At 52.3% G+C, this 10,893-nt stretch overlaps 1 long non-coding RNA gene across 1 annotated transcript; it reads right to left on the minus strand.

The window, feature by feature from the left end:
* Positions 1-513: 513 nt before the first annotated feature.
* Positions 514-10,493, minus strand: LOC132653155 (uncharacterized). Its single transcript, XR_009590891.1, has 2 exons — positions 10,309-10,493; positions 514-4,410 (listed from the first exon to the last, which is right to left on the minus strand). It is a non-coding gene; the product is annotated as an uncharacterized LOC132653155 (long non-coding RNA).
* Between the last annotated feature and the right edge of the window lie 400 nt (positions 10,494-10,893).

Below are 10,893 nucleotides of genomic sequence, written 5' to 3' on the forward strand. Positions count from 1 at the left end.
GTCTTTGCAAGGTCAGGCATCAAGAGGCTGTTACACTCTAGTAAATGGGAGCTTAAAAGAGTCAGGGTCGGTAGTAGGGGCTTTAGACTTAGGTCCTAGGATTTCCTTATCAGTACTCTGAATTTGGTGAGGGATACCTGTATAACCTGTGCATTCAACGTTCTGTGTGGTTTGGCCAATCTCACAATTAGATCATAGGTCTAACTTTCAACACATTCTGCTCTTTGCACTGCAGATGCAAAGGTCTCCTCAGATGTTTTCCACAGAGACCTTTAGACTTCCATCGTCTTGAGTTTATAACTGGCTGTCCAGCGACTATCTGGTAATAACACACCATGCGCCACAGCTGCCATGTGACCCACTGTTTTGCCTTCCACCAGCACCTTATCCTGACCTCATACAGATCATTAATCACTTACTACCTGACACTAGAAACAACTGACACTCTCCCCACCCCCAGGAATTTATGAGATGGGTCTCAGATTTGTCTGTCAAGAGACAACAGAGAAAGGCTTTTATTCATTAATTTCTGCCCATATTTATTGCAATTAGACCCATAGAAAATAAGCTCTGACAGTTAGAAGCCGTATAAACTTACAATGAACTGGCCACTGCAACAAACCCAAGGCAGTTTAGGTGTGTGTGTGGTTGAGAGAATGAGAAGTGACATACAAAAAAAAAAAATGGCCAAGATGCTGGTGTAGAGATAGGTAAGCAGACATTACAAACAACAGATTGTGTTTGGACTTGGGGCTACTTTGGCATTTCTCTTTTATAACTTCTGCCTTTTAAAATTCTTTTTGGTACAGAATAACACTAAATGGAGGCTGGAGAAAAAGATAGTTCAACAGGTAAGAACACTTATTGCTTTTGCAGAGGCCCTGGGTTTGGTTCTAGCACCCACATGGAGGCTCACAGTCATCTATACCTCCAGTCCAAGGAACCGGATGTTCCCTTCTGACCTCTGTAGATACATGTATGCATGTGGGCAAAGAACTCCGCACACATATACACATAAAATAACAATTAAAAATTCTAAAAAGAATTACGTTAAGTGAAAGTCAGTTTCTAAGTACAACCATCAAACCAAACTGGGATGTAAGGAAAGTTGAACGTGTGTGTGTGTGTGTGTGTGTGTGTGTGTGTGTGTGTGTGTAGGTCAGAGGTCCATGTTGGGCAACATTTTTTAGGGACCAAACACCTTTTGAAACATGGTCTCTATGATCTTGGGCTCAGTGATGAGATAGGGTTTGGCTAACTACCTCCACCTCTCCAGTGCAGGGATTAAAAGCATAGCCTGTCTTTCTTCCAGGAGTCTGGGATGCAGCTGTTGGCTTCTGGACAAAGAACATAGCAACCCCGGGATGGGGTTCTGTTTCTCTCAGGAACAGATAGAGTGCTTTAAGGCAATGCCAGTGTGCTAGGCTGGGTACAGAAAGAGTTTTCCATGGAGTGTTACAATTTAGCTCTTTTAAATGAATTTGCAAGTGGCAGAGGAAACTGAGTGATTCCAAAGTCTATGACAATGCCAAAGTGTTACAGCCCTTTGTCAAACTGTCATGCTAAGCATGGCAGAGTATGTGGGCAAAAAACCATGCCTGGTTGGCTTGCAGCTGAAACACAGGCCTGATGAAGCCCAGGCCCAGTGGGCCAAAAGGCAGGTCTGGTAAGATGCAGGCCTGGCATAAGGCAGGTCAGTGGCTGCTGAGGCTCTTAGGCATGCTGGTGAATGGTAGGGGCTCCCTGTGGCCAGCAGCACATAGCCAACTGACTGACAGTCAAGCCCCAGAGGCTCAAAGCAATTGGGCAGGATCCAGGCTGGCAGCCAAACCCAAAGAGTTCAGCGGTGAATCTCCAGGAAGGAGGGGCACCCTCCTTCCTTCAGAATAAGTGACGAATCTCCGGCAGCCATGATGGAAAGCTGATGCTGGCATGCATCACATTGCACCTTTATGTCACGTGAAATCAGGGACATGCCAACGTTGGGCAGTGGGAGGGGTTTCGAGGATCAATGTGTTTGATTCTCTGGGGATAGAGGAGCTGGGGATAGTTGATTTACGTTCAGGGCAGCAGTACCTCATACGGTCCAATCACAAGAACACAGTACTTAATCATCCTATGGGGGGGGGGAATCTCCAGGTACGACTGAAGGTCACTGGTGGAAAGCCAAGACACCAAGACATCCTATTACCGTAGGGTTGGTATCTCCAGGAACCCCCAAGTGCTTACTAAACAGGTTTCCTTATTAGGAAACGGTTGTGTCTGTAATCTGTGTGATTACTCCTGTGTGATGCTCCTTACAAGATCTGGGGTTACCAGATCCAGCGGAGAGAGAGAATCCCACCGAGAAAAGAGAGTCCACCATCACAGACCCTACCCAGAGTCCATCTGGAAATGTCAGACTTCAGCCTTATCCCACAGAGTTCCACAACAGCCACCTAGTGTTTTACACAGGGGCTGGGACTTGAACTCTGATCTTCATGCTTGCATAATGTGCTGATGGTTTGAATAAAATGAATCCCGGAGGCCCACGGGACGTGTGTCGCTGCTGGAGCAAGTGTGGCTTCGTTGGAGGATGTGTGACCGCTGCAGATGGGCTCTGAGGTCTCGGAAACTCAGGCCTGGCCAGTGTGTCCTGGTGTCCTTCCTGCTGTCTGCAGATCAAGATGTGGAACTCTCAGCTCCTTCTCCAGCACCATGTCTGCCTGCACCCTGCTTTCCAGCTAAACCTCTGACACTGTAAGCCAGGTCAAATTAAATGCTCTTCTTCATAACGGTTGCCATGGTCATAGCGTCTCTTCACGGCAACAGGACACTGACTAAAACCCACAGTAAACGCTTTCTGAGCTACCTCCCCTGACCTGTGACCAACCTACTTCAATGCCAAGTATGGAACGTTCATATATAATTCATCCATTAAGCAGGTAAGAGCTGGTCTACAGCAAGATTGCAGCATTGTCTTTTTTTCTTCTGTCGCAATTTGCTGGTTACAGTCCATCAGAGGAGGGGGTTGAAGCAGGAACTGGAGCACTGTCCATGAAGAGACATTGTTTATGAGCTTTCTTTTCAGTGCCTTTTTCTACAACCCAGGGTCACCTGCGCAAGGTCCCCCTCACACAATCATTCATCAGGAAAATGTTTCACATTCTTGCTTACAAGCAAATCTGACGGAGGCATGTTCTCAGCTGAAGTTCCCTCTTCCCAGGTATATCTCGGTTTATGTCAAGTTGGCAAAAACTAACCAGGACAAGCAGTGATCGAAGAAGAAGAAGAAGAAGAAGAGGAGGAGGAGGAGGAGGAGGAGGAGGAGGAGGAGGAGGAGGAGGAGGAGGAAGAAGAAGAAGAAGAAGAAGAAGAAGAAGAAGAAGAAGAAGAAGAAGAAGAAGAAGAAGGAGAAGAAGGTTTTAAAGATGATGGAACAATGGCTTTAAGAGGAAAACAAGAGCCTGAGAGGTACTGTGTGGAAGTCTGAAAGGGAAGGGGTGTGTTTTGTGCCTGACCGCAAGGAGGGCCTCCTGGGAAGGAGGTGTCAAGGAGAGACTGAGAGGCACGCACATGTCTAGATCCATTGTCTGGACAGCGTGGAGTCCTGAGGGAAAGTGCAGCTGCCTGGTAGCGTGGACACCAGCTTGTAAGGAGCAGGACAGTGGACCAAGGGCCGAAAGGGGCCACACTATGGATCACCCAAGAGGCTCAGGACTATCTCTGCTGGGCGTGGGGAGGCAGGAGGCAGGAGACGAGACACATGACCTCCAAGGCTACCCGCAGCAGTCACACATCCTCCAACAAAGCCCCACTCCCTCCAGCGGGGACGTATAGTCCTCCTTACGGCCTGTGGGAGCCCTTTTATCCAAACCACCGCATTCTGCAAGCATGAAGCCCAGAGTTCCTCCCAACCCCTGTGTGAAAATCTGGGTGTCTGTGCTTTTAATGGCAGCACTGGGGAGGTGGAGGTAGGCAGCCAGCAGAGCTGAAGGTGACGCTTGGCTGGGTCTGAACCGTGTCCACACTCCCACACCAGTGTGAATGCTCCTGGGTTCAGTGAATACAGCAACTAAGCCTCGGAGACGGGGAAGCAGAGAGAGTGAGGCAACTTCGGTCACAGCGAGATGGGGTGACCGTGGGGAATTCATGGTACAGGTGAGTCTCCACGCTGCAGAGAATGGCTGTGGGGAGAGCCCGGAAACCCTCAGTGCTAGGCTCACACACGCAGCCTGTCACCCCCTCAGTGGCTCACGCTGTTCCTAGCACACTTTCCTATGTCCTGCGTTATGTCTCCTGGGCTTTTTTAACTTGTGAACTCTACAGTATTGACAAGCAGGCCAATAAAATGTCATTGTTCCTGATGGCAGCGGTCTGTTTTCATAACCTTTGGCTTCTGTCTTCTCTGGTACGTGTGTACATCTGGTTCTGGTAAAGCAAAAAGAGGCAGTGAGTTTATAGCAGTACTTCTTGTCCAGCCCCGTCCCCCTTTCCCGGCCCTGCCCTCTGCAGCTGAGGTGGAAGGGACACACCCACACAGGATGGTGCCTCATCCCTCATCATGTGCAGAAGGTCATCCTTGAGTCTGGGCCAGTAGGCCTTCCAGGGGTCCCCATCCGAGAGAGGACAGTTTAGGTGCCTAGGCTGCAGGGACTCCTCTTCAGCCTCAGGAGGGTTGCAGGCAGCATCTGTGGTGCCGGGGCATCTTCCTGAAGACATGTGTGGCTCCTGCTGGGGGTTCTTTGGCCGTCTCCAGCCTGGCTGGTGCTCAGGCAGACAGGGAGCTCATGGGAAAGGCTAGCTGCACACGCCCCTTGGACACATCCATGGGTAGAGAGATGCAAGGACCCAGGGCCACTGTGATCACAGCTCGGAGCAAGGAGAGAGGGAGTCTGTCTCTGGGAAGTTCTCTAACTGTGAGGGGATGCATTTGTCCCCTTGCCCCCTAAAGAGCTTCCCACATAAAGCAGAGGGAAGCCAGACCCCAGCAGGGAATGGAACTGCAGCCGGCCAGAGCGCCCAGGACCCAGCACACAGAGGCTGCAGGCTCCCCGGGAAGCAGGAGCTGGGAAGATGTCTTTTGGCCCCTACAGGCTTCTAGAGCTCAAAGGGATTCCAGTTGCCCCAGTTCGTGGAGGGGGAAACTTCCTGAGACATAGAGCAACTTTCCCACCTCCCACTAAGTTCCTTCACGTGGACACACACACACACACACACACACACACACACAGCCCATAGCATAGATGTTTATATTACATATACACACAGTCTTTCTTCAGGCATGTACAAATTCATCACACATGCACACTCATACAATTCATATCATACACCTACATACATTCACTCACACATATGAATTATATACATGTACAAATATATACTTCTTACACATATGTAACATACATACATGTGCATGTGTGTATACAAACAGTGGGCATAGGCAATGGCACACATCTGTAATCCCAGTGCTGGAGAGGCAGAGCCAGGAGGACCCCTGGGCCACCCTGACCAGCCCGGCTAGCCAAACTGGTGAGCTCCGGGCCAACAAAAGACCGTGTCTCCATTTCTTAGTCGGTGACATTCATGACGAGGACACCTGGGGATTCGCTCCATCCTCCTCGTTCGCAGGAGCACACACACCCATCTGCACACCTTCACACGGACACACGCATGCTCACGGAAGTGAGATGACAGGCTGGCTGCCAGGTAGAGGTGGCTGTGGCACTCTGGTGAGCTTCAAGTGACGCTCGCTTCAAGCTCATCCAGGCTCTCTTCCCACCACGGTTACTTCCCTCCTGTCATTGAAGTGTCCCAGGAGCCGGCTCATACTCTACAGATGGGCGCTTCTCGGGAGGGGAAACTCAAGGCATTTATGCTGAAAATCCTTTGGTCTTTCCAGGATCCAAGAGTCCTCTTCCCTGAGCACACTGCCGGGGGGGGGGGGGGGGGGAGTAGGGAAGAAGCAGTCCTGGGTCAATGCTCAGCACAGCATTCCGAGTAGCTCAAAGAGGGACATGGGGAGCACCGGATGTTCTACCCCAGAGACTTGGCTTCAGGCGGTCGGCCTGGCCACTCAAGGCTCGAAGCATTCCGAGGCTCTTCTCTGACTACCCAGTTAATGGGCAGGTCCTGCGGTTCCGCCTTGCTCAGGACCAGGCCGCTCTCTCCAGTGAGGCAGCTGCCTTGTCTGCTGTTATGTCGTCACAGCCACGTCAGTGCCTGGCACACTCGAGGTTCCCCTGAAGGGGACTGAGCACGGGAAAGGAGTTTATCTGTAGGTTTCTGTGTACCACACTCAGGTGACCGAGGGCCCGTGAGAGTGTGTCACAGCCCCAGGAGCTATCGCTGGGGTTACAGGGGGTTGTGAGCTATGCAGTGTGGGTGCTGGGAACCAAGCCCAGCTCTCTGGAAGAACACAGAGTGCTCTTCACCCCCGAGCCATCTCTACAGCCCAGGATTCAGTCTTCAGCTATCCAAGAACCCAGATGGTGGAATGCTCACAGCACAGTCTCAAATGAGAAAAGAGTCTGCAAAGCTATAGGCACAGCATGACGGCAGCTTTCTTCTCCATCAGCGCACGTGGAAGAGCCCCGAAGAGAGGCACTAAATTGCTAGCAGGCTTAGTCATGGCCGCTTTTACTTTTTTTCTCCGTGTATGAATATATTTTCCAGATATTTAAAAATAACCACCCATTTCCTTTGTAATTGCGGAAAGTGAGTAAGATAGATGGAGACAGCGAGGGATCCGGGCCTTATGGAATGAGCTGTAATGTGAAGCAAAGGTCTGGCCAACCGATTGAAGCAGCCTGAGAAACAGCCACATTTGAACCTGGCCATGGAGCCTGTCTATGACGACCATTGCTTCCAGACCATCTCTGTACAATCACGGGCGGCCTAACTCGCTCCTTCCTTCCTTTTAGGGACCATTAGAGTGTAGCTGAAATGGCAGAGAGTGGCTTCTGGGAGAGCCAATCTATCTTTTCCTTAACAGAAAAACTGAGAACAAATGTTTTCCCACCCCGCCCCCATGTCCGGGTACCGTCTTGGAAGCTCTTTGTAGGAGGTTTGTTTCTTTGTCCTCTCTGAGCATCTTTTACCACTTGTAGTGACAGTTGGGGGTGACCAATGAGACTGTCACCCAGCCGGGACTTCCTGCACTGGAGATCTGTGTTAGCCTGAAGCTTGCGCTCAGAGAGGGGCCCTCAAATGAGCCTGGGGAGGGGACCTCACGGACACAGCACCCACAGACGTCAGTCAACCTGGGCTCTGGGATCCTTCCAGTGCCTGTTTCTCAGTACCAGAGTTTCACCATCTGTCCTGGTGGAATGCTGCCAGGCCCAACCAGGCATTTTTCAGGGCAGGGAAACATACAGCTCTACCATCAGGGATATGATGTCTTATGACGCTCACATCTTGGTGCCTCACTTGAGGCTCTGAGGAAGCGTGGAAGGAGGGATGCAGTGGGAGGGAGGGAGGGAGAAAGGGAGGGAGGTCATGTAGAATGTGCCTTTCACAAGAATGTTGAGACCCCTGTTCTCCTCCTGTCTTTTCCATGAGCCACCCGTTTTCCCCTTCTGCTATATACTGCCTGCCAATCAGCTCAAAGCAACAAGATCATGGATGGAGCCTCAGAAAAGTGAACTAAAACAAACCATTTCCATTTTCAAAGTGATTATCTTGGGTTACTTTGTTACAGTAACAGAAAGCTGGCTAATATGGGGTGTATCCTTCTCCACGCTGGGCATTCATAGTTAGAAGCAGAGAAGCAACAATAAGGACAGAGTGAATGTTTATATTGTCTTATGCATGAAGGACAGGTCTGTCCTAGCTCGGAACTCAAACCTTGAGTTGATGGCAGGAGACAGCCAGACTCTTATATACTTATGTGTGTGTGTGTGTGTGCGTGTGTGTGTGTGTATACCATAGCTAAAGACAAAAATGTCAGCCAACAGAAAGCTGGTTTTTAAACGGGCTTGTCTTCGTGAGAAATGCACGGTGGCTGGCAGCTGGCAGCTGTGCTGGGCATTGTTGTTTCTGCGGTGCTGGACTGGAACCCGGGGACTTGCGCGCGCCAGACAAGTCACACCCCAGCCCACTGGGCAGCTTGGACGGAAGGTCCTTGGGCTAAACTGGAGATTGGACTAAGAACCTTTCACCTTTGGGTCAATCTGAACATAATTTGTGATTCTTCCTTATGACAGCTTATACAGGCCCTGGCAGAGTGGCTCACCCCCAAAAGAAGACACCGGCCATGCTTCTAGCTGCCTTCTGGCCCATTCTTGTGGGAAAGGCTTAGAGTTTGAGCGCTCACATGGTAAAACCTGGACCTCAGACTCCCGGCTTCCCTGGTAGGGAGGCTGAGGACGCATCTAGATTTTGGCGTGTTTGAGGAGGGAGCCCTTCTTGTATGTTAACATCCCTCTTTGTGGTGACTTCAGACACGCTGGATTTCAGAAGTCATGTTTCTGCTTCTCAGACATTGCAAAGTTAAGAACGGGCACTAGAGGTTTCGTGGATTCCAGCACTGATGCAGAATGGGTTTGGGGCACCTAGTACCTACAGTAGCAAAGGCTGGTCCAGCCTATGGACCGGGTTCCCTGGCGGGGTTTAAGGAACACTCCTTAAGGTCAGCCCCACTTGCTGTGACCTTCTGAGCTCCCCAAAACACGCGGCCCAGACCCACTCTTTCTTTTCCGCCTTGGGTACCCCCACAGCAAGAAGGCCTGTGCCAGACTTTGTTCTTAGGTGTTCTTAGAATTGGTAGTGAGAGGTGACAAACAGACAGGCCGACACCCGTGCTCCCTCTTTAACTCTGGAGCCTCCTCTGGGTTCTGAGTCCCAGCAGGGCACAGAAGATGCAGCAGGAAGACAACCAGATACTTGTAAGGAAAGCACGGGGTGGGGGTGGGGGTGGGGGTGGGGGGACAGGAACAGGAGCACTGCCTTGGTGATAGCCTTGGTGTGTGCTGACTGGCACACGATGGCTGACCCTTCTGATCTCTGATGAAAGATGACTGTACCTTTGGGGACTCCGAAATGGGTGCTTTATTGTCCTCCATGACTTGTCACTCATAGGTGACAAGTTCCCTCTCTCCCCTCCACACAGGCAAGCCAGACTCGCCCTGCATCACCGAAGCCTGAGGAACAGTCAGCTCTGCTGCGTCTTGGTTCTTGGTTCACCCAAGCAGGCCCCTGTTTTCCCTGTTGGTTCCTGCTGGAATCCACAGAGGACAGACCTGTCCTCCCCGGGGCACCTGAACCCTGTGTCAGGGGACCAATCCCGCCCTTCATGACAATGTGAAGCCAGCTCCAGGTCAGGAGTTAAGGCGGTCCTTCGGCTGTCAGTAAGCACAAAGGCAGGCTCAGGACAGCCAGTCCGCACCCTGCGATCAGACCTCTGGTTTCTGAGGGACGTTTTTAGTCGCTGATAGGAGGTGGGAAGGGCAGTCCTGTAGCACAGAGTCATAGTGGATCACACCCGTTGGGAAACGGGCCTAGGGAGAAGCCAGCCAGCCCAGCCGGGGAAGAAAGAGAAAGCGGCATCCGTCTAGGGTCTTAGGACCTTAACTGACTACAGGAAGAAGTAGGGAACACGAATTTATACTTTGGCACCCCTGGGGATTTCGGCAGCGGTGGCCTGTCTGGAATTGGAAGCCTAAAAACAATTCAAAGCTTGGGAGAAGATGGAGGCTGGAGAGCACACACCCCATAGTGTCTAAAAGTGGAAGGGTCTCCGGACCCAACAGCTCATGTCGCATCAGGGCTGTGAGAGCAGACACTTGGGACAGCTTCCCACCGCCTGCGGGGCTGGGGTCTAGAACCCTGATCTCCGCCTCCCAGCTGCAAGGCTGAGCAAAAAAAAAACCCCAAGCCCCTTTCGCTCTGTCCGCCGAGCTCGGGAGCCGGGCGCGGCGATCCGGCTAAGCGAGCACGTGTTGCTAGGCTGGGGACAAATAACCCGGCTAATTCTCCTCGCCCCGCTGGTCCCTGCGCCCTGGGGCAGCCGCGGGACCGCGCCCCAGCAGCAGCAGCTGCCGAGGCCGAGGCCGCCCGGGAAGACCCTGCGGGGCCCGGGCTCGGGGTCCCCGCCCGCCGCGCCTTTCAGAGTTAATTAGCCCTCATGAATATGGATGCCACCGCCGATTTAAAACGGTCGAGGGGTCGTCACCTGACCTCGGCGCGGCGTGCGGGAAGAAAAGGGGGCTTTTCTCGGCTCGCCTCCTGATTGAAAGGCTGAGCTGTGGGGTGCCCGCGGTGGGTGTGGGCACGCCCAGGGACGGTGGCCGGGGGGTGACCGCCGGGCCAACCGGAGCAGGGCCCAGTTACCTCCAGGTACTGGCGGGGCGGCCCGCCCGGCCTCCCACTAACGTCGCCGCGACGCTGGTGCAGTGGAAATGGGCTCTGGCCCCTTCCCTGGTCCACGATGGCTTTCATTTCCTGTAATTTGGAGCTGGGAGCGTTTATGGAACATCACATGGTCGTGGTTCACACAGGAAACCGGCCGCACTTGTGAGAAGATACTGACTCACTTATTTTTGTTTGTTTTTTCGAAAAGCCTTCCCTCCTCCCAGCCACCCCGCCCCCCCCCCAAAAAAAAAGAGGAAAAAAAGAGAGAAAAGACCAGCTTTCGGCATCTGCTTTGGAAACGGCTTTCTTTTTTTTTTTTTTTTTTTGGTCCCAAGTCACTGTTCTTCAAGTGGGCTGTGATTACACGGGGAACGTGGTTTCTTTCTGACACGTGGTGCTCTCCCTAGGAGAAGCCAGCCCAGCGCCCACGGAGACTTCATCTTTCCTCCGGGACCCGGCCGCCTCGACGGGCGGGGCGCGGGCGCGCAGCAGCCTGCGGCGTCCCTCTGGGGTGGGAACTGTTGTCCCGGGCGTGCAGGGCAGAGCTGTCCTGCCAGCCCCGGC

This window comes from Meriones unguiculatus, chromosome 3 (assembly GCF_030254825.1).
Source record: "Meriones unguiculatus strain TT.TT164.6M chromosome 3, Bangor_MerUng_6.1, whole genome shotgun sequence".
In the NCBI taxonomy this organism is placed as follows: Eukaryota; Metazoa; Chordata; class Mammalia; order Rodentia; family Muridae; genus Meriones; species Meriones unguiculatus.